The 21,505-nt window shown below is 41.2% G+C and overlaps 1 protein-coding gene across 20 annotated transcripts in view; it reads right to left on the minus strand.

Annotated features, from left to right (window-relative positions):
- The window catches only part of ST3GAL6 (ST3 beta-galactoside alpha-2,3-sialyltransferase 6), a 67,118-nt gene extending 46,283 nt beyond the window's left edge, over positions 1–20,835 (minus strand). For 4 of the 20 annotated variants that reach the window (XM_021070668.1, XM_021070680.1, XM_021070671.1 and 1 more), the window contains exon 1: positions 19,674–19,860. The gene's annotated coding sequence lies outside the window, so the exon portion shown is untranslated. Of the gene's footprint in view, positions 1–147; positions 256–19,673 lie in introns of all 20 variants that reach the window. The other 16 variants (XM_021070684.1, XM_021070675.1, XM_021070674.1 and 13 more) reach the window with 15 other exon arrangements.

The following is a 21,505-nucleotide window of genomic DNA, read 5'->3' on the forward strand; positions in this document are numbered from 1 at the left end:
ATGTAATTACCAAAAACAAAACAAAAAGTCCAGCAGCAAAACCAGCTGCATATATTAAATAACTGTAGCTCATGACTGGTTATCCACAGGACCCAGCCCAGTCTCCTTGAAAATAAATTACAGCCAGCACAACTAATCCAAAGCAACCTGGTAATGAAAGAACCATCTGTCTTCTTTTCCAGCTTCTCCCCACACATACACACAGCTTTGTTGTTCAACGCAGAGGTGAGAGCAGCAGCTGCTTTGGAAAACACTCTGAAGAAGGGAAGAGAGGGAGACAGAATGAGGAAGAGTCAAGAAGAACGAAAACATCTAGAAGGAAGTGTGGGGAAAGAAAGTGTGGGAAGTTGGTGAGAAGAGCAACTAGTCTAAGAATGCGCTGTGGGCCACTTTCTCCAAAAAATTTTGAAAAAAAAATCTCAAGCTACTCTTGCTACAGATTTTCTTACCCAAGACTCAATAACCCTGATACAAAAACAAACAAAACAAAAACTTCATGCTCTGTATTCTGTGTTAGAAAATGTTATTTTTTTAAAAAAAATTCGTAGGAAACATGGGAGTTCTCGTTGTGACTCAGTGGTTAACGAATCTGACTAGGAACCATGAGGTTGATGGGTGTGATCCCTGACCTTGCTCAGTGGGTTCAGGACCCGGGCATTGCCGTGAGCTGTGGTGTTGGTCGCAGATGCGGCTTGGATCTGGCGTTGCTGTGGCTTTGGTGTAGGCCAGCGGCTACAGCTCCAATTAGACCCCTAGCCTGGGAACTTCCGTGTGCCGTGGGTGAGGCCCTGAAAAAGATAAAAAGACCAAAAAAAAAAAAAAAAACTTAGGAAACAGATATCAAAAAACAAAACCAACCCAAAAATGGCACATATTTTACTTCATATTTTATTTCAGAATACACTTATGAACTCAAATTCCTACAATGAGAAAATGATTATGCTTAACTACGAAAATCATAGAGTAACATGAAAAAATATTCTACCTAGAAAAGGAAGTTTTAAAAAACTGAGGTCATTATGATTATGTCCATATATTAGATGTTTGTACATTTGACACTTCAATAAAAGAAAAAAACAAAATCAGTGGATGTGCTCAGTTGTGGATTACAAGGGATTTTTTCCTTAAAACTTTAAAATTTATAGAGAAACAGAAAATTCTTATTTTAATATATTTCTATATGCATTTTTCACTTTTTAAGTGCTAAATAGTTGGTGCATTTAAAATTAGAAGAAAGGCAAAGCAGTGCTCTTTAGGGCAATTATAATAATAGAAGTTTCCACCATGAGCCAGAATTTTGAACCTAAGGAAATTATGGATAATTATAAGTCTGTGTCTCAGAATCATTCTCCCTAAATGGATGGAAGTACGACTCCTGGGTTCCTATCATCTTCTTACCCACTGCTACTTACTACCAGCTGGAGTAAAGGAGCAATCACAGATTGGAAGTTGGAAGTCCTTTAAAATTACCCACTGAGAATAGACTGGTAAAGGAACAGCTAGGCAGATGGGGATTTAGTTACACCTGGAAGAGCTTAAATCCAGAAAGAAGAACATGATGATCCATTCTCATGCGTGAATGATCTTCATTAAAAAGAGGCATTAGCGGAGTTCCCACTGTGGCCCAGGGGAAACAAATCCAACTAGTAACCATGAGGTTATGGGTTCAATCCCTGGCCTTGCTCAGTGGGTTAAAGATCTGGCATTGCCATGAGCTATGGTGTAGGTCACAGACGCGGCTCAGATCCCATGTTGCTGTGGCTGTGGCATAGGCTGGCAGGTGTAGCTCCAATTTGACTCCTAACCTGGGAACCTCCATATTCCACGGGTGTGGTCCTAAAAAAAAAAAAAGCAGAACAAAAAGAAACATAAGCCTGGTTCTGAAGGCAGAGGGGCAGTAAATGCAATATTCAAGGACTTTGAGTCCTTTGAGCTTTGAGCCAGGCAAGGAAGAACTTGCTAAAGTTTAGGGCCTAAAAATAATACAGGTTGCATTGTTGAAGAATGAGTCACCCATTACTGAAGATATTCTGTTCTAAAAACCACCTAGGAGGGATTTGGCTAACAGTACCTAATAAATGTTAATGTCCACTAGCATCACCTGACCATCTTGTTGATTCTTCTTCAGTGGAGTGTGTGGGTCCTGAGAATCTGCATTTCTAGCAAGCTCCCAGGTGCTGCCAATGCTGTGGATGTAGCTTGCTTACAAGCATCAGAATGTTATTTGAACCAGTGTTTCCCCAAGAGCAGTTTTCTAACCATATGACTTTAAAAGTGTTCTCCAACCCCAATGTGGGGGCAGATGACTAATACGTAGATTAAATAGTTACGTGGGCAGAATTTGGCAAGAACACACCTTCATGTTTCAACAACAACAAAAAAGTTATCTTCCTGTACATCCCCAGGTGATACTTTTGAGCAATAACTATGCAATTTTTAAAAATACCTATTTCACTTCCATTAAAAGATAATTTTAAAATGACAATCTCACTCCAAGCTTGGCAAATAATTGAAACCAAATAAGTGTGTTCTGATGAATGAATGAATAAATGAATAAATATATGCTCAGCATTAGAAACTGCAGTTACTTATGATTTCAGAATAGGACAATTCATAGAAATACAGCTATAATGGTTCCCAGTGATTTGTGTTATAAAATCATTTGTCTCCAAAAGTGATGGGGGAGACTCCCAAAGCTACAATTCCTATTATTCTTTTTCAATGTAGGGCTTTGAATTATTTTTCTTGCCCTGAAATTTCGCCACCCCATTTGAGTCATAAAAATTCCTTTAATGCTTTGAAAGTCCCCATTTCTTTCTTGCTCATATTTTGCTCAGCTCCTTACTTATCTAATAAATGTGGGCTTTCAATCAGTTCAAAATCCTATATGATGTTTTTCCTAGAGAAATATGCTAATATCAGAACACACAGACCTTCCTCAAATTGTAAAGCATTCTTGAGTTTCTTTCCCAGAGTAAATAAACCCACAACTAAGAGAAAACCAGTTTCCTGTCTTTCCTCTGTTAAGTCCCCTTCCAAAGGGCTTACTGTTTTATGGTTTGCTTTAAAGTCATAAGTAACATTCCATCTGATTTACAAAAGCCCTTTTTTATCAAACTACTTATTAATTTAGTTTATTGTGAATGAACCTTATTCTGCTCCTGGAGAAGTATCATTTCCTGTGTGTTAATTCCTCTTTTGCTATTTTTAAAAGAAAAAAAAGTGAGTGAGTTTGAGGGTAAACAATCAGATGAGCATGTATCATAAGATAAAATTTTGGAAATTTTCCTGCTTTCCACAGTAACTGAAAGTATGTGATGATATTTACATTACTAACCATTAGGTGATCTGCTAAAGCCAAATTACAAATAAATCTTAATTTGGGGTATCTTATAATTATTATTATAAATAAATCAGTACATGTAATATGTATTTTTTATGAAATCAAATAATCCTAGATATTAGCTTAGTTAATCCTTGAGGAGGAGAGAGTCAATTCATTTTCTGTTAAAATTAACTCTAAAAGTTTTCACCTTTACTATATTTACTGATTTAGTCAGTAATTAATTCCCCAATGCTAGACATTGTTCTAGGCACTGAAGATATTGTAGTGAAGAAGAAAAACAGTTTACAATCCAGAAGAAAGTCAGGAATTAGCAAATAGTTGTTATTACTATTAGGTAATACTATTTAGTGTTATTACTATTCAAGTAATTATTAAATTACATTTGTGGTATGACTAGGAACTGACCCACGTGGGAAAGGACAGGGAGCTTCTTGTAAGAATTTGACAATTCACAGAGAACTCCTCTGAGAAGGAGTTAACCAGATGACATCAGGGTGGAAATGAAAAGCCTTCCATGCAGGGAAAACAGCGTTATTCTGTTTCTAGTCTAATGAGAAAATGAAAATAGCTCACTGGAAGAATTGAGGCTGCTGATAATAGGAGTAAGGATGAAAACATCAGCTAATCTTTGGTGTATGCCTACTACATGGAGGAACTCAAAGAACCCTCACAACAGTGCTGAGATGGGCCAGTTATTCCAATTCTATAAATAAGGAAACTGAGAGTCTTAGAGAACTTGCCCAAGGTCTCAATAGAAGGTCTGCTGCCAGGATCTTTATTCTGAACCCATTAGCAATTCTAACGTCCCAGGAGCCAGATCAACATGGAGTTTTCCTCATCTTCAAGATTCATCCTGTCAATTTTTGCTTTTCCACAGAATGATATTGTGAAATACAGATATATTAGAATAGCTTCAGTCTCTTACTCAGAGTCTTGATAAATGTATGGTTCCTAGGTGGAACCATACATTTCCTATTTTAATAGGAAATATTACATGGAATTTTTTCATTACAGAAATGTTAAAAAAAAAAAAGTCCAAGTGTTAATATAGCAAGTGCCCTTGAGCCCATTAACCAAAATAACCACATCATGTCAGGGATTTTTTTAATGGAGATTAATGTTCCCCTCCCTATCCTGTTCCACTTCTCTGAGAGGCAATCTTATGACCAATTTGTCTAATTTTATTCACACACGCATTTATAAATGTGATCTGGTATATAATATGTTTTAAATGGTGTAACATCTATAAAACGAATATCTAATATCCTGAGATTTGAGTTTTTCACTCTACACTTTCCGTTTTGAGGTCTACTGATATTGATGCATAAAAGTCTGGTTCATTCTTCTGAAGTTCTGTAGAGCATCCTATCAACCAAATACCTCGCAAAGCTGTCCATTTCCTACTAGCAGATATTTAGGTTGTTTTCAGATAATTGCTGACCTAAACATCATTTTGGAGCTAAATCTCTTTTTTTCCAACCTAGGGAAAAAAAAATAAAAATAAAACACGCACACACAGTTTATAAATAGGGTGAATCCTACAAATTGCTAGAAATACTTTAAAATTGAAATTTCACATTTACATAGTCTTTTTTAAAAAAACATAAACCTACTCAGCCATAAAAAAGAATGAAATAATGCCATTTGCAGCAACATGGATGGAACTAGAGACTCTCATACTGAGTGAAGTAAATCAGAAAGAGAAAGACAAATACCATATGATATCACTTATATCTGGAATCTAATATACACCACAAATCAACCTTTCCACAGAAAAGAAAATCATGGACTTGCGGAATAGACTTATGGTTGCCAAGGGGGAGGGGGAGGGAGTGGGATGGATAGGGTACTTGGGGTTAATAGATGCAAACTATTGCTTTTGTAATGGATTAGCAATAAGATCCTGCTGTGTAGCACTTGGAACTATGTCTAGTCACTTAAGATGGAGCATGATAATGTGCAAAAATAGAATGTGTACATATATGTGTAACTGGGTCACCATGCTGTACAGTAGAAAAAAATTGTATTCGTGAAATAACTATTAAAAAATAATAAAAAAAAACCTTAGATAATTCAAGTCATATAAAATACCCTGATGTTTAAAATATGATGACCCTCTGAAAATGGAAAGTTAATAGTATTTTACATGAGAAAATACATTCCTAGGTAGGATGAACCTATAATCATCCTGCTGAGAATAAAATATATTGAAGAGAAAGTGGATACAGAAAATAGTCTTCTTACCACTTTTTCTGATAACCACACTGACAGGCAGAAAAGTCAGAGTATTTGAGCAAGTAGATGAACAAACTATAGGTTTCTCTGGAATGCTTTATTAAGTGATTTGGCCAGAAAATAATCCAAGGCACAACCCCACAGAAAGATAACCATGTTTCTCTTCAGAATTGAGAAATTGGTAAATACTAACTATGTGCCAGAATTTATGTTGGATAAAGGGAACAATAAGGCAAAGCAATAAAATGCCAGGCTTTTTACCTTGAAGTGGTTAGACATATAAACAGTGTGACCACAAACAATGTTTTATTTACATTATCGGAAATTTTTAGCTCATGGACATTGTAACAAGGTTTATTATCCAATGTAAACTGAAGTCAAGTCTACAAACAAGTGAAGACTCATCTATGGATTCCTATACTTTAATATCATATAAAGAAAAATCTGAAAAAACCTCAAAAAGAAGATGTTTTAAAATATGGATGTGTGTTTACTAATGGCTGTATCCTTTACACAATAAAATAACCTAATCTAGAAAATGCAAAAGGAAATTTGAAAAAGAGCATTCCCTTGAAAGGAGGGGGCAGAAAAGTCTCTTCTAGCAGATTTTCAAAGAAGTGTACACCATCCCCAAGAAGGTAAATAAAAAAGAAATCTGCGTTTCTCCATGAAAGAAGTAACCTCAGCATCTTGGGGATCACAATGGAGTCAGACTGTTCAGCCCCATTTTCACAATCAGCTAAATGTTTTAGCATAGACCACAGATGAGCCAAGGAGATATCACTTCTTCTAGACCCCTGGTCTCCAGCCCAAGAAAGCCCCTTGAATTTAGAAAAACCTACCTAGGTTTCAGGTGGCAGCTCTGAACTCAGCTGAAATTTATCCTACTAATAGTTCAGTGGAATAACTGGCCAAGCTTCATCATCCATTTGTCCAACTCTCCATCCATTTAGCCAAAAGAGACACATTATCATCCATTCATCCCATGGGACCAAAATCTCAGGGTACAAGAAGTGTCTGAACTGAGAGCACTCACTAAGCACTAGGTACTAAGCAGTGAGTACTAAGGCAAGTCCATATAAACATAGATAACTAAATATACCAAACATAACTTTTTATCTCATGCTAACTATAGCTTCAAAGTGCACTATATTGTTATTTTTTATTACATAACATGCATATTATATAGAATACATGATTATTAGCCTAAAACATACAACTTTTTTGCATTCTCCCTCAAAGGGCAAAATATATTGTATGAAGAGCAGAAACTCGAAGTTGAAAGATTCTTAGCAAGAGAATAAGCACTCACCAACAAACCAAGAACCAAAAGTAGAACTGCTTAAACTTTTGAAACTTCCCCATGTCTGTGTTTTTAAGTGTCTTAAGACCTCTCCAGTAGTTACTAGCAGTAAGCAATGGCTTCTGGACAGAAAGTCAGGGGCAGTTCAGAGGCATATCCATTCTGCAGCCACTCTAGGCAGAGGCAAAGGGACAGAGTATGTACTAAGAGCGTTTAAGACAAAAGCCACCAGCAAGTCCCTGGGTTCTGAAGCAAGGCTACAAAAGAAGGACAAAGGAAGTGGCCTGACTCTGTTGAGTCACCCTCAGGATTTCATAACAGTAGAGTCCTTATTTTTTTCCTCACACTAGACACTCAGTCCAGAATAGGAAATATGTCATAAGGCAGTCTAAATCCAATCCTTTCCTGAAGAAAGTACTCTGTCATCTAATAAGCTCTGCATAGTTCCTTTTTACTAACTAAAGTGTAATGGTTGGGCTGCCTTTTGATCGGAGGGTTTTTTTATTTTCTGAAAGGATAAATAATATTTGATATGCCTAATTGCAGCAAAATGAAAGATTTACAGCATGCCATACTAATTGAAAACAGGGAATTTCATTTTTTTTTTAAAAAAAGTTCTATTTTTTTTTTCTTTCTTTTAAAGATGACTCTAGATCAGAGGAACTGGCAAAAACCAGATGGAGGATGTAGCCTAGCCTGGGTCTTAGAAATGGCTTAAAGATGCCTCAGCAGAGAGCCAGATAGGCAGTAGTGGGAAAACATGGAGGGCTGATCTGCAAAGCATGGTCTAGGGTATGTTAGGAAACCAAACTTGTTCATTCAGAAAACACTAGTGAAGAGCAGAGTGAAGAAATGAAGACAACGCCACACAACAGTAATGAAGCCCCTGTCTTCCTATGCTCCATCACAGACATGGAGCAACAGAGGTAAGGCAGGGCACTCTGTGAGCCAGTCCAGACATGGGCCACAGTTCTGGGTGCTAAAAGCCCCAAATCCAAGACTTAGCTGGCAAGGCGTGCTTCCCCTGAAACCTGCAGGGAAGAATCCTCCCTGGCTGGCCTCTTTCTAGTCTCTGGTGTTTGCTGGCATTCCTTGGCATTCTCCAGCTTGCAGATGGATAACTCCAATCCACTGTCTTCACAAAGTGATCTCCCTTGTCTCTGTCTTCTTATAATGATGCAAGTCTATACATGAGGTCATCTTCATCTTGACTTCATCTGCAACAACCCTATTTTTGAATGAGGTCACAATCTGAGGTTCTGGGAGTTAGGACTTCAACATGTCTTTTTAGAGGGACATGATGCACCTTTAAAACACTCAGGGGCTTCCCAGTCCTAACTCTCAGCCAGAACTCTGATCCTGTACAGCCATTTAGGATACCTGAGTGCTCATTCAAGTTAAAAGGAAAGAGAAAGAATTACCCCGTGGTTGTGAAAGTCATAAGAGTGGTTCTGCTTAAGGAGGTGACTAGGTGACAGCAGGTTAATGTTCTAGTTCTTCATCTGGAGGCAGGTTCCACAGGAGTATTTACTGAGAGGAAATGTATTGACCTGGCTGGTGTACTCCTCTGTATGTTGCATACATTTCCATAAGAACTTTACTCTAAAAAGCATTAGAGAAGTTGGAGCTGTCCGAGAAATAGAGGTCTTGGCAGCCTAGGCAGAACCTCTGAATGAAAGGGACATCATCTGGGAGAAGCCTAAACCTAAGAGTTAGCCTCTCAGCCCTGCTAGTTAAGACACTCAAGTGGTCAGTTTACCTAAGATGTTCAAGTGTTAGGAGCTGGTGTATAAACAGAAATGCCAAAGTAATTCACTTATGATGAGAAAAAAGGAAATGCCAAGGAGTACATATATTTGAACTGGCAGATTGACAACTTCTAGAGTCAAATACCTGGGTGATAAAAAATTGTTTAAAAACCACAGACCCATAGTAAGGGTACATTCCTCCCTCAGCAGTGCTGGATATGCACTAAGACGCTTTTCACCCTGCCCTCTGTTTTCCTAGCCTCCTTGCGGACCTGTCCTACACATTCCATTTTCAGGCTAATTACAGCTCAAGTAAGTTCCAGTGTTTTTTCTTTCACATCTAATTCTCCCCTGGGAATTTTAAGCTCTTGTGGTTATGGAGTTCCTATTGCTTAATTTCTAAGCAAGAGAAACCAACAGCAAAAGACGAAGAGTTAAAATACAGTGACACTACTCAGACTTGGTAGAAAACATATTTCTGGAATTAAAACACAAAAGCTTTTCTAGAATTAAATATAATTCAGACATTTAACATCAGATATTGTCTAAGCTCTGAAAAACAATGATGTATTAAAAAATGAATGATGTCTTAAAAATTGGAATAGGGAGGAGAGGAGGGGTAAAAAAAGGTGGGGGGAGAGAAAGGAGGGTGGAAAGGGAAGCTGAAACTTAACTGCAATGCAAAGAAATAAAAACAAAATATTGGTCAAATTTTACATACAAAATATCAAGCACACAATTATAGAAGATGAAGCTGTAATTTCCTTGGTGTGACATGTGTTAGGGAGGTACTGAAAGTTTCAAGACTGTACATTTGTAATGGTCCTCTTGACTGTTCTTCTTGGATGTCCCTGTCCTTTGAAGCTCTTCTCAACTCTCAGATTTCATATGGCAACCCATGCTTCAGAAGTCTCAAATAATACTTCATATTTCTATCTTTCAAACACTTCTAATGTTTTCATTATTTTCTTATAAATACAGCAAATGGAGGAGATGTATTGTATGCAACATGAAAAAAATCCAAGTCCAACTTTAGAAGCAACATGCAAAATCTGTTATATATTATCTATATAGACCCACAGGCCAAGTTTGTGTCCTCAGAGGGAGGTGTAAACATACAGGCCATAGGTCTCTGGGTGTGATTCAGTTGACTCCTACATTTTCTCTGTGTCTTCTCCCAAAATGCTTGACTTTGAACATTTTGCTCTTTGAGCACAGTTCTCAATCCTACTCAACACTATTTCATGTCTCAGTGCATGCTGTTCCTGCTGCCTGGAACATTCTCTCCCATCCTTCTTCCTTCCTGCCATAAACAGAATCATCTATTAGGATTCTGCTCTTCAAGGAAGATATCATTTTCCACCCTCACACCATATTTGGATGAGGGCAGAAAAGCCTCTAGGAAAGAAAGCATATGTAAAACTGTTTCAAGAGTATGGCTAGGGAGTTCCCACTGTAGCACAGTGGAAATGAATCCAACTAGCATCCATGAGGATGTGGGTTCATTCCCTGGCTTTGCTCAGTGGGTCAAGGATCTGGCATTGCCATGAGCTGTTGTGTAGGTCACAGATGCCACTCAGATCCTGCACTGCTGCGACTATGGCATAGGCTGGCAGCTGTAGCTCCAGTTCAACCCCTAGCCTGGAGACTTTCATGTGCCAAACCTGCAGCCCTAAAAGGAAAGAAAAAAAAAGAAAAAGAAAAAGAAAGAAAAAGGAAAATGGATAAACTATCATTTTTTTAAACTATAGAAAAATGACAAGGAGTTCCCGTCGTGGCGCAGTGGTTAACGAATCTGACTAGGAACCTTGAGGTTGCGGGTTCGGTCCCTGCCCTTGCTCAGTGGGTTAACGATCCGGCATTGCCGTGAGCTGTGGTGTAGGTTGCAGATGCGGCTCGGATCCCGCGTTGCTGTGGCTCTGGCGTAGGCCGGTGGCTACAGCTCCGATTCAACCCCTAGCCTGGGAACCTCCATATGCCGCGGGAGCGGCCCAAGAAATAGCAACGACAACAACAACAACAACAAAGACAAAAAAAAAAAAAAAAGAAAAAAGAAAAATGACAAAAAGATGTTCATTTTTTTTTTTTTTTTTTTGTCTTTTTGTTGTTGCTGCTATTTCTTGGGCCGCTCCCCGCGCATATGGAGGTTCCCAGGCTAGGGGTCGAATCGGAGCTGTAGCCACCGGCCTACACCAGAGCCACAGCAAAGCGAGATCCGAGCCGCGTCTGCAACCTACACCACAGCTCACGGCAACGCCGGATCTTAACCCACTGAGCAAGGGCAGGGACCGAACCCGCAACCTCATGGTTCCTAGTCGGATTCGTTAACCACTGCGCCACGACGGGAACTCCAAGATGTTCATTTTTATAATGGACATCTGAATAGTTTTTACTTCTTAACTCTAGTTCATTCTACAAACTCACAGTATTATTCAACCAACAGATTTTCATCCCAGCTGCACCTGAACCCCGTGTGTGTGTGTGCGCACACACACATCCCTCCCATGCCCTATATTATAAATAGCACTGTGCCTGGAACATGATAGTACCCAAATATTTGTTGCTGTTCACTGAAAAATAATTAAAGAATACAATAACATGAGTAATTAATAGAGTCCAAAGTGAAGTCAGATTCTAAGAGAGAACAGACTGGAGAAAAAATTAGAACTGGAGAAGGCTAAACAGAAAGACTTTATGGAGAAAGTTGATTTTTAACTATTTAAAGATGAACAATTATAACAACAGCTATAATGACAATGTCAACCCTTTGATACTTGGCAGGCACTCTGCTGAACTATTGATATGTGTTTTCTTTTTAGTTTTCATAATGTGGACATTATTTCATGTTTATGGATAAAGAAAGTGATGCTCAGAGAAGTTAGGCAAAGTATTCATGCAATTACAGTCATGAAACTGGAAAAGGAAGGCTGGTTAGTATCTGGCTTGGATGGGGGAGTATGGAGTGGAAGGAGATAGCACTGAGTATCTGTCAAAAGGCCAAACTGTAATACTCAGAGGTTTGCAGTGACCGCAGGTTCAAATGGGAGAGTAAAAAGAAAGTTAGCAACATGAGACGGCAGAAAAAAATCAAAAGACCCGTGGGAGAAATTCTCTGGATTTTTGAGCAAAAAAAATTTCCGTAATGAAAACCACACTTGAGGAATGTTATTATAAAAGGTGTGTGGATAGGAATATTGCTGGAGAACTTGGATAGAAGCTTTTTCTAAGAATATGACCCACCAACTCTGTAAAAATAATAGGTTTTTTTTTGTTTGTTTTGGTTTTCTTGTTTTTTTGCAACAAGCGCCCAGATTTGTCCTACCAAAAAATTCAGGACCTGCAAAACATTTATAGGTACTTCATGATCAGAAATTGCACATATCCCTAACATCCTGCTTATAAAAAAAAAATCCAATTATTTCTCATTTAAATGTAGCATAGCTGGGATCAAACAACAGTGATTAGCTAACTTGCTTTGACATTTACCTGAAATACTGGCCCCAACTATCAAGGTATCTTGACAGCAGTGTGCTTTATCTCACAAAGCTCATTTACAACAAAAAGTTCCTTTAACTTTCAGAGTCTGTCAATTAAATCAACTTATAAATTAAATTAGTTGCTGTTGCTGAAATGCAGTTGGAAATCGTTGAAATGCCTGTATTATTATCTCATTACTCTTATCTAAATGCAACTGAATAACCCATTTCCCAATTTTAAGTGCAGTCTTATAACTTTATATTATCTTTATTACATTATAATAATTATTATATATTATCTGTTTTATATTAACTTTATTTTATTCATTAAAAATAAGTAAGGGAATTAAAAAAACCTGGGGAGTTCCCGCTGTGGCACAGTGGGTTATGATCTGGCTTGTCTCTGTGGCATTGCTGGTTCGATCCCCGGCCCACAGTGGGTTAAGGAGCTGGAATTGCCACAGCTGTGACATAGGTCACAGATGCAGCTCAGATTAGATTTCTGGCCTGGGAACTTCTATATGCTGTAGGTCCAGCCGAAAAGAAAAAAAAAAAAAATGTATTCTTCAGCTCTATGCTGAACAGAGTAAATGTACACATTCCCTTACCTTTACCTCTTCTATCCCTTAACACATGAAGGACTCTTATATGTACTGAAGGGTTGCACAGATTTTAATAAAAGGATTTCATTTATTATATTTCATATTGTATTATTTTATGTTTTATTTTTTATACATTATGTTTGATCTTATTATTTTAATAAAAGCAGCACCTTCTAGGTGCTCCTGTTGTGGCTCAGTGGGTTAAGAACCTGACTAGTATCCATGAGGATGCAGGTTCGATCCCTGGCCTCACTCAGTGGATTAAGGGTCTCGCATTGCCATAAGCTGTGGTATAGGTGGCAGACGAGGCTTGGATCTGGCGTTGCTGTGGCTGTGGTGCAGGCTGTCAGCTGCAGCTCTGATTTGACCCCTAGCGTAGGAATTTCCATATGCTGCAGGTGTGGCCCTAAAAAGCAAAAAACAAAAAACAAAAACACCTGACATCTTCTATGGTGCTGGCCTAAATATTTGCAATAGAATATTTCCTGAAAAAAAAAAAGTCCACCACACTGTCGGAAGCAGTGGGCTGATAACCCCTCTGAGTAAAGGAGTAAAATCCGATAGGATGGGGGGAGGAGAGGCTCCATAAAATCAGCTCGAAGACAAGATGTCTGGATTTAAATAGCATCATGTCCTTGAGGGATAGGGGGAAAAAAATCTAAAAGTTAGAACCTTTAAATATTTAGAACTTTAAAAATATGTATAGAGAATATTTCTATTAGCCAGGAATATGCCCTCTGAAGATGCCATTCTTTGTGAGAAACATTGACACAGTGAATCTCAGCAAGATCCCACAGCTGGGACCTCTCAATTTCCTCTGCCAGGCAGGAACTCCTCCCAGCTCGGGCAGTCTTGATGGGAAGAACTGTTTATCTCCATAGTATTTGTTTGTGCCTCCAATTAGGTTAAATGATACCCAACAGAAATCTTGGAAATATAATAAGCACTGGAACTTAAGCAGTGCCAATCTCTGCCTACTTACTAAGGGGTATGAATGAAATCATTGGTGTCAGATTATAGCTGTGCTATTAAAGAGGAAAATGATTTTGTTACCTACATTCTTGGCACACTTATTTTTTCAGCAATGTAACCACAAACCAAACTAACACTTCAAATTATCATAAATTATGAATTATGAAACTGTTCTGAAAGTTGACTGTACATGAAAACAAATTTGAGACTATCTATCTGATGACATCCACATACCAATTTCTTGCCTGTTAGCCTATGTACAACTACATTATTTCCAAAAAAAAAAAAAATTTCAAAACCGGAATGGTTTTAATTAATACAGATATAACACAGGAATGAATTCACCTTTCACCTGTCTTCTCCAATGGGTCGTTTTTGAGATGACAAATTGATAATTCTAATAGCTATAAAGATGAACCTAAGAGTTATAAAGATGTTACAACTGAGCCAATATATTCATCTTGTGAGTTAATCCATGCACACTGATGGAGACATCTGCCAAAGGTTTGCTCTGGCTATAATGTTCTGGATACCCCCTTAGGTACAGAGGACACAGGGTGAACAGGACAAGACATAATCACTGCCCTTTCAAACAGAAACATATCCCAGATTTTATGCTGGTACATCAGTAAGAAAGAAACAGACAAAAAACGTGGAAAAAAGAGAATGAGTACATTATATATTTTAGTTAAGTATGTAAATCTAAAAAATGAACAGGGCATTTGGCTAAGGAATCTCAAAAACAACTTCATCTCTAACGAGTACCAAGCTTCCCCAGAGAGTTATATGCTGGAGATGATGGGCTACCCTAGAATCAAAGGATAACTGACAAAATGCTTCTGTTCATTTCTGTAAACCAGTGCTACTAGGAGATAATGACTTGAACAGAAACATTCACGATTTAAGTGCTACTCTAAAACTGACAAGAACAATAGAAATTTCTAAGGCTTAGTACAGTCACATGATAACTGTTACAAGAGTCTAGCACATTTCCACAGAAACTGTCCTCCATAACAGACTGCATATCCTGGGGGAAAGAGATTGGGCACCCTGGACAAGGCAAGACCTTTCTCTGTTGCATAGAATATTCCCTCTTGGGACAACCATCATCTTGCAAAATCACTGTGATTGATTTGCCTAGATAATTAGCTTAATTTTAGTGTCTAGTTTCATATGTCACCAGCCAATCTAGAGACAACTAGATATTCAGTCTGGAGAGAGGCTGAGAAATCAGTTAGTGATGAAGAATTTCATGCTTAAAGTTGAAAATGAGTGAGTATATTAGATTTACTTCAGAGAATAAAAGGAACACTCTGAGCCCTGCTTCTCTGTGTGGACATGCCTATGCCCTGACCTAGGGCAAGGAAGGGGGAATCAGTGATGGCCAATTAGAGGGGAGAAGAAAAACCAACTGAGAGTGAAAATGTGATGTGTGTGTGTTTGTGTGTGAGTGTCAGAGGTGGGAGTGGGGAGGGAAACAGGAAAGCCCATCGACCACCAGGGGAAGACAGAATCTCTAAATCAAAGTCTCCAGTGACATCACATTCTAATTAAAACACAATTCCAATGCCTAAGACTCAAAGGCTTCACATAAGCTGTCTTCTACCTTCCTCTCTGACTTCATCTCCTCCTGTCTTCCCCTTTTGTACTCTTTTCCACCTCTAAGTTTTCCAAACACCCCCAAATTCTTATTCCTCAGGGCCTTTGCAGCGGCTGTTCCCTCTACCCAGAATGGTCTTTCTTCTTCTCCTCACTTGACTGGCTCCTTCTCAATATTCACTCATCACTTCAAATATCCCCTCCTCAGAGAAGCTGACTGCTCTAAACCGGCTTCTCTCATCCCTTCGGGCAGACCCCCACACTGTATTGTCTTTGTAAAGTGTATTTCTATTTATTTGCATCTGAATTATTGATTCCATCTCCCACAAAAACATAAGCTCTGTTATGGGGGTTTCATCTGCTTTGTTCGAAGCTGCATGAACTATCTAGAACATTTTCTTATTTATTTATTTATTTATTTTGTCTTTTTGCCATTTCTTGGGCCACTTCCATGGCATATGGAGGTTCCCAGACTAGGGGTTGAATCGGAGCTGTAGCCACTGGCCTACGCCAGAGCCACAGCAACGCGGGATCCGAGCCGCGTCTGCAACCTACACCACAGCTCACAGCAACGCTGGATCGTTAACCCACTGAGCAAGGGCAGGGACCGAACCCGCAACCTCATGGTTCCTAGTCAGATTCGTTAACCACTGCGCCACGATGGGAACTCCTATCTAGAACATTTTCTGTTGTATGGTTCACACTCAGTAGATATTGGTTGAATCTCAAGTCCCAACTTATAGATGATTGCAGAAAGTTACCTAAGAGCCACTGTAAAACCACTCTGCTCCCTTGTTTCCCCGTCAAAGCACAATGACCAAGACCCACAGCCATACCAACTCTGGGCCCGCTTCCACAACCCATGAAGGTGAGAATAACCTTTCTTCTCTGGGAGGAATCTTCAGCTTCCTTGCCGTTTCCTCATCTAGAAGCCTATTTCCTCATCCCCTTACCTTTCCATCCCTAATCAGGTCAAATCAACATTTAAAGGCTTCTTCAAAGACCAACACTGCTACATGCTACTGGACAAAATGATGCCATTGGCACACTGTGTCTCACGTGTAAGGGGGAAGAAGAGAATGCAGAAGACCCTCTTCACTGAGCTTTCCAGTGCTAATGATAAGAAAATCTAAGGATTGGGTGCTTTCCTTCCCCTTTTTCCCCATGATCCAAAAAGAAGCAAGACCTGGTCAGATGCAGAAGGTGTGGCAGCAAATGGTAAGCTGGCCATTTCTCCGTGGATGATGAAAAGATATCCAGAAAAATGAAATATGAACATGGAGTGACTCAGACCCTATTACACCTTAATTTATTTTACCCTCATAACCTCACCCCAGAATCTCATCTCTTTTTACCCTAACTGTATGACAGCCAAGTTCCTGACCAAGTGTGAGCATTCCCATGGATTCAGTGCCAGGGAGTCACTACCAGGGGAACGAACACCTGCTCTCCCACCATGGTTGGGGAACTGTGCTTCTGGAACTCTGACATGGGACTATACTACAGTTTTCTACTTCAACATTGTAATGTCCAACACCCACATCCTCTTCCACACAGTAAGCTCACTCCAATTGAAAGGCTTTTTATTTTGAACCTATCGGGGTCCAATTGGAAATTGTGGTGTGTGCTGTTATCTACTGTAGTTGGGATAAACAGGAGAGGTTTATTTCAATTGTGAGGGTGGGCGTGTAGCCCTGGGAGGACTTTTTCCAGACAGGGATGAGTAGGAATTTCAGTGAAAATATATTCAGAAATGAAAAGAACTTTCAGAACAAAGCCATTGACAATAACACAACCTTGTGAAATTTGGCCAGACACAGCACACCCAAGGAGCAGGTGAGAGATGTGGAGAGGATAGAAGGTAACTAATTGATGACAGTCTGAAGCTACCAGGAGGAAAGACAAGGTATGCAGAGCACCTGTTCAAGAAGACCACCCTGCAGGGTAATTAAGAAGGTGCATTCAGATCAGGGGGCGTATAAACAAGTGTGGAAGGCAAAGGAGAAAGATAGGCAAATGAAGGGAAGAATTTGTGAGGAATGTTTGCTACAGAGGCTTCCTGGAATGGTGTAAGACAGAGGTGAAGTGACTGACCTTCATGTGATCCATTCTAAGTCATTAACTTTGGGCAGTCTCAGTTTTTTAAACTGTAAAATAGAGTTAAGCATTCCTATTTCATAGGGTCCTTGGGAAGATTTAATAGCATATGGGAACCCACTGGAGATCAGAATGGTGCCACCTGAGCTTTGTGCTTTCCTCACCTCCTTGATAAGCAACCTCTAGCATGCACTTAAACAGATCTCTGGTCTCTAATCTGGATGGAATCATAATTTCTATGGAAGCCAAGTGGTGATCTGCATGGTTAGCAGATGATGCTTATCAGAGAAACAAGGGAAGCATGGCATTATTTCACTTCTTTCCCACTGTATTCCATATGATATGAAGCACAGAAATATCACCAACAGAAGAGAACAGCTGCCACTAATTTTTAGAATGAGAAAAGCTGAAAAGTACAATGTTCACAAACAATTAGACTGATTTTTTTAAGTGCTATGTTTCTTAAAGGCATTCTTCTGCCAATACTGTCTATTCCTTTCTGAGCCCCAAAGATTTGTATTGATTTGGGGCATAAGAACAAATTGAGGTATTTCCAACCAATCTGCTGAAATACAGTCAAAATAACAGTCTCATTTTATGGCATCATAACACAGAGACATGGTACAATCTGGGACAGTGACATTCAGGGACTATGGTAAAAACATTGCTCAAGAGAAGCCCCATCAAGCAACCAGTGAAGGTGTCCCCGCCCCCCCCCAACACACACACAATTAAGGACAGCTTACAAAGCCAGAACAGGGAAATAGTTTCCAGAAAAGTTCCTTTCTCATAAACCAAAGTTGCCATTATCTAACGTGCCCTGTCGTGGCTCAGCGGAAACTAATCTGAGTAGTATCCACGAGGATGCAGGTTCTATCCCTAGCCTCACTTAGTGAGTTAAGGATCTGGCCTTGCCATGAGCTGTGGTGTAGGTTGAAGGAGCGGTTAGCATCCTGAGTTGCTGTGCCTGTAGCGTAGGCTGGCAGCTACAGCTCTGATTTGACCCCTAGCCTGGGAATCTGCATATGCCATGGGTGCGTCCCTAAAAACACAAAATAAAATAAAGTGCCCCTGAACCAATTAGCCTTTTTCCGAGACACAACCTAGATAACAATCTGAATAGTTCTTTTGCAGTTCTCGGTATGAAAAGCAGTGGTTGGTGAGGCGAAAAGGAAGCGACAACAAATCAATTTACAAATATCAAATCAGCATGCTTTCAAATGGAAAATAGCCTAGCAGCCTGACCAGATCCTCCCAAATATTTAACATCCCCATGTAAATAAAAAGATAATTTCTGGGTCTGCAGCTGGGAGAAAAAGTTTTAAGTTTGGAAAGTCAAATGTCCAAGCTAGCCTTATAAAAGCGGGGCATCAGAGATCTGAAGATTAGTGTGACCATGGGGCCAGAAGACGAGGAGCTTCTGGCAGGTTATGTTTCCTTAAATATCTACCTAATTATAGTCCTCAGCCGGCGTTCCTCTTAAAGCAAGTGTGACTTTTTTGAGTTTAGAATCTGCGCCTTATGTAGTTCCTGATTTGTTGGCACTCAAGATATTTTTCTCATCCCCAGTCCCAAGGGCTGTTTTAAAACATCGTCTTTGAACAACCGCTACCCTACGCCCGTCCCTAACCCCTCTCGCTGCACTTTTCTACTTAAGACTCCGTCTCCCCACCCCCGCGAAGGTGCTTTGGGTTTGTTTTTAAGTTTCTGAAAATAATCTCTTTTTATAGATTTTCCTTTAAGTCAAAATAGTAGCACAAAAGCGGCTGAGATCGCCAGGGAGCTCGGGAGCAGTTGGCCTCAAAACCGCAAGTTTCTTTTCCTCGATCTTGAAACCTAACGGCAACCCAGCTCCAGCAATTTTCTCACCGCCGCCCTGTCCTTCAAAATGCCTTGAAGCTGGTTTTGCTAGGTCTAGTTCCACCGTAGCGGCAAGAAAGGTTTCTTGGAAAAAATTTTAAGGTAAAGCGAGAGAAACTTCCATATCTGTCGCCCCTGCTCGAGTACAGACCCTTTTACACGGAAACGACAGTGAGCGAGGAGCCCGTCACCCCCGTGGGCCTCACCCAAGCGCCCAGTGTCCCTCCGGCCCTTCCGGGGCGAGCACCCGCGCCTGCGGGGCGAGCGCACGCAGGCTCCTGGGATTGGAAGCGTGCCTAGAGAGGCAGTAAGCTCAGCGCGCCCTCCACCCCGACCCTCAGTCGAAGAGGCTGCGAAGCCCGCGGGTCTCCCCGCACCCCAACCTCCCTTCCCCGGAGATGCAAATCCGCAGCAAAGAGGACCGGAGAGAGTTACCCGCCGAGGCCTAGGCGCGAAGACCACAGAAACGCCCCGGACTCCCGGGCCGGGGGCCCTCTGCTTTCGACGCGCCCGCCGCCGCTCTCTCCAGCCAGCTGCTGCCTCTCCCTCGGCGCCTGCAGCATCGGGCCGCCGAAGCCCGCGGCTGGCGGAACTGGAGGAAGGTGGCGCGGCTCAGGGGCGGCACAGGGAGGAATCAGTCTCCTTGGACCCTGCCGGGAAGCAGGGAAGGATGCAGCGCCGCCCGGAGTCCGAGGCGCCCACCAGCGCGTGCGCTGCCCGCAGCTCCTGGCTCTCGATCCAGTCAAAAGCGTGGAAAGCCTCGGGAGCCGCGGGGAAGCTCCTCCTGCTGGGCGGCTGGCGCCAGATGCGTGGTGGCCGTGGCCGCCCGCAAGTTGGCTGAGGAAGGTGCAATGCGGAGGGAGGCGTTGGGGCGCCGGGGCAGGCGAGGCAGGAGCGCGGCCAAGCTCCTACCTTTCCGGCTGGGCAGACTCCCGCCGCGCGCCCTCTCCTGGAGTCCGGGACAGGAAAATCACCACGAGGGGAGGGCAGGGAAAAAGCGGCGGGTGGCTTCAGGACAAGGTAGGAGGATCAAGTTGCACAGCCTAGGAGACTCTGCCATCCCTCCTAGATTTGTTTGGAAGGCTGCAGAGACCAAAGCTAGGGGCAGCTCAGGTACCTCCCCCCGCCCCACCCGGCTGGCAGGCAGCACAAGTAAACACTTTTGCTTGACTCTCTGTGGACTTTGGTGACACCAGGAGGGGCAAGGCGGTTTGGTCCCCAGCAGAAAGGGAGGGGGCGGTCAGAGAGATCCGTGTTTCTGGGATCTGCCCTTTCAAGGACAAATGTATTAGTGCTTTTTTCTCTTTTGGCGGAAACATTACTGTAGGGAGTAGAACCAAGGTGAGATGTGCATTTTCTTCTCTTGTTAAAGTTGGTCTTCCTTGATAAAAGCATATATTAATAATGACTTCATACTTGGATAGCTGTGAATACTTTTTAAATTTCAGTGTTTGTGAAATAACTCGCTGTTTAGTAACATTCAACTAGTAACTCCAGACTTTGAGCACTGAACATCATCATCACATTCTGTCAGATGACTCCAGGAAGAAGAGCCACAGATTTGGGTGCAATTCAAAGTAAGTAATGTGGAGTTCCCCTTGAGGTGCAGCGGAAACAAATCCGACTAGGAACATGAGGTTGTGGGTTTGATCCCTGGCCTCACTCAGTGGGTTAAGGCTCTGACTCTTGCCGTGAGCTGTGGTATAGGTCACAGAGGTGGCTCGGATCTGGTGTTGCTGTGGCTGTGGCATAGGCCAGCAGCTGTAGCTCCGAATAGACCCCTATCCTGGGAACTTCCATATTCCCTGGGTGCAACCCTAAAAAGACCAAAAAAGGGAGTTCCCGTTGTGGTGCAGCGGTAACAAACCCAACTAGTATCCATGAGGATGCGGGTTCGATCCCTGGCCTTGCTCAGTGGGTTAAGGATCTGGCATTGCTGTGAGCTGTGGTGTAGGTTGCAGACATGGCTCAGATCTGGTTTTGCTGTGGCTCTGGTGTAGGCCAGCAGCTACAGCTCCAATTCGACCCCTAGCCTGGGAACCTCCATATGCCACAGGAGTGGCCCAAAGAAATAGCAAAAAAAAAAAAAAAAAAAAAAAAGACCAAAAAAAAGTGAGTAATGTGTCACCACTTCATCTGTGATGGACCTTGTGGTGTTTGTGTTAATTTTGACAACAGCCCTAGGAGCACTTGTTATTTTCCCAGGTCTACTATCAAAAAATTCAGAGGGTCCAGAAATCCCTATCATTTCCTTTTCTACAAATTGC

The sequence above is a fragment of the Sus scrofa genome, chromosome 13, assembly GCF_000003025.6.
Source record: "Sus scrofa isolate TJ Tabasco breed Duroc chromosome 13, Sscrofa11.1, whole genome shotgun sequence".
Taxonomy (NCBI): domain Eukaryota; kingdom Metazoa; phylum Chordata; class Mammalia; order Artiodactyla; family Suidae; genus Sus; species Sus scrofa.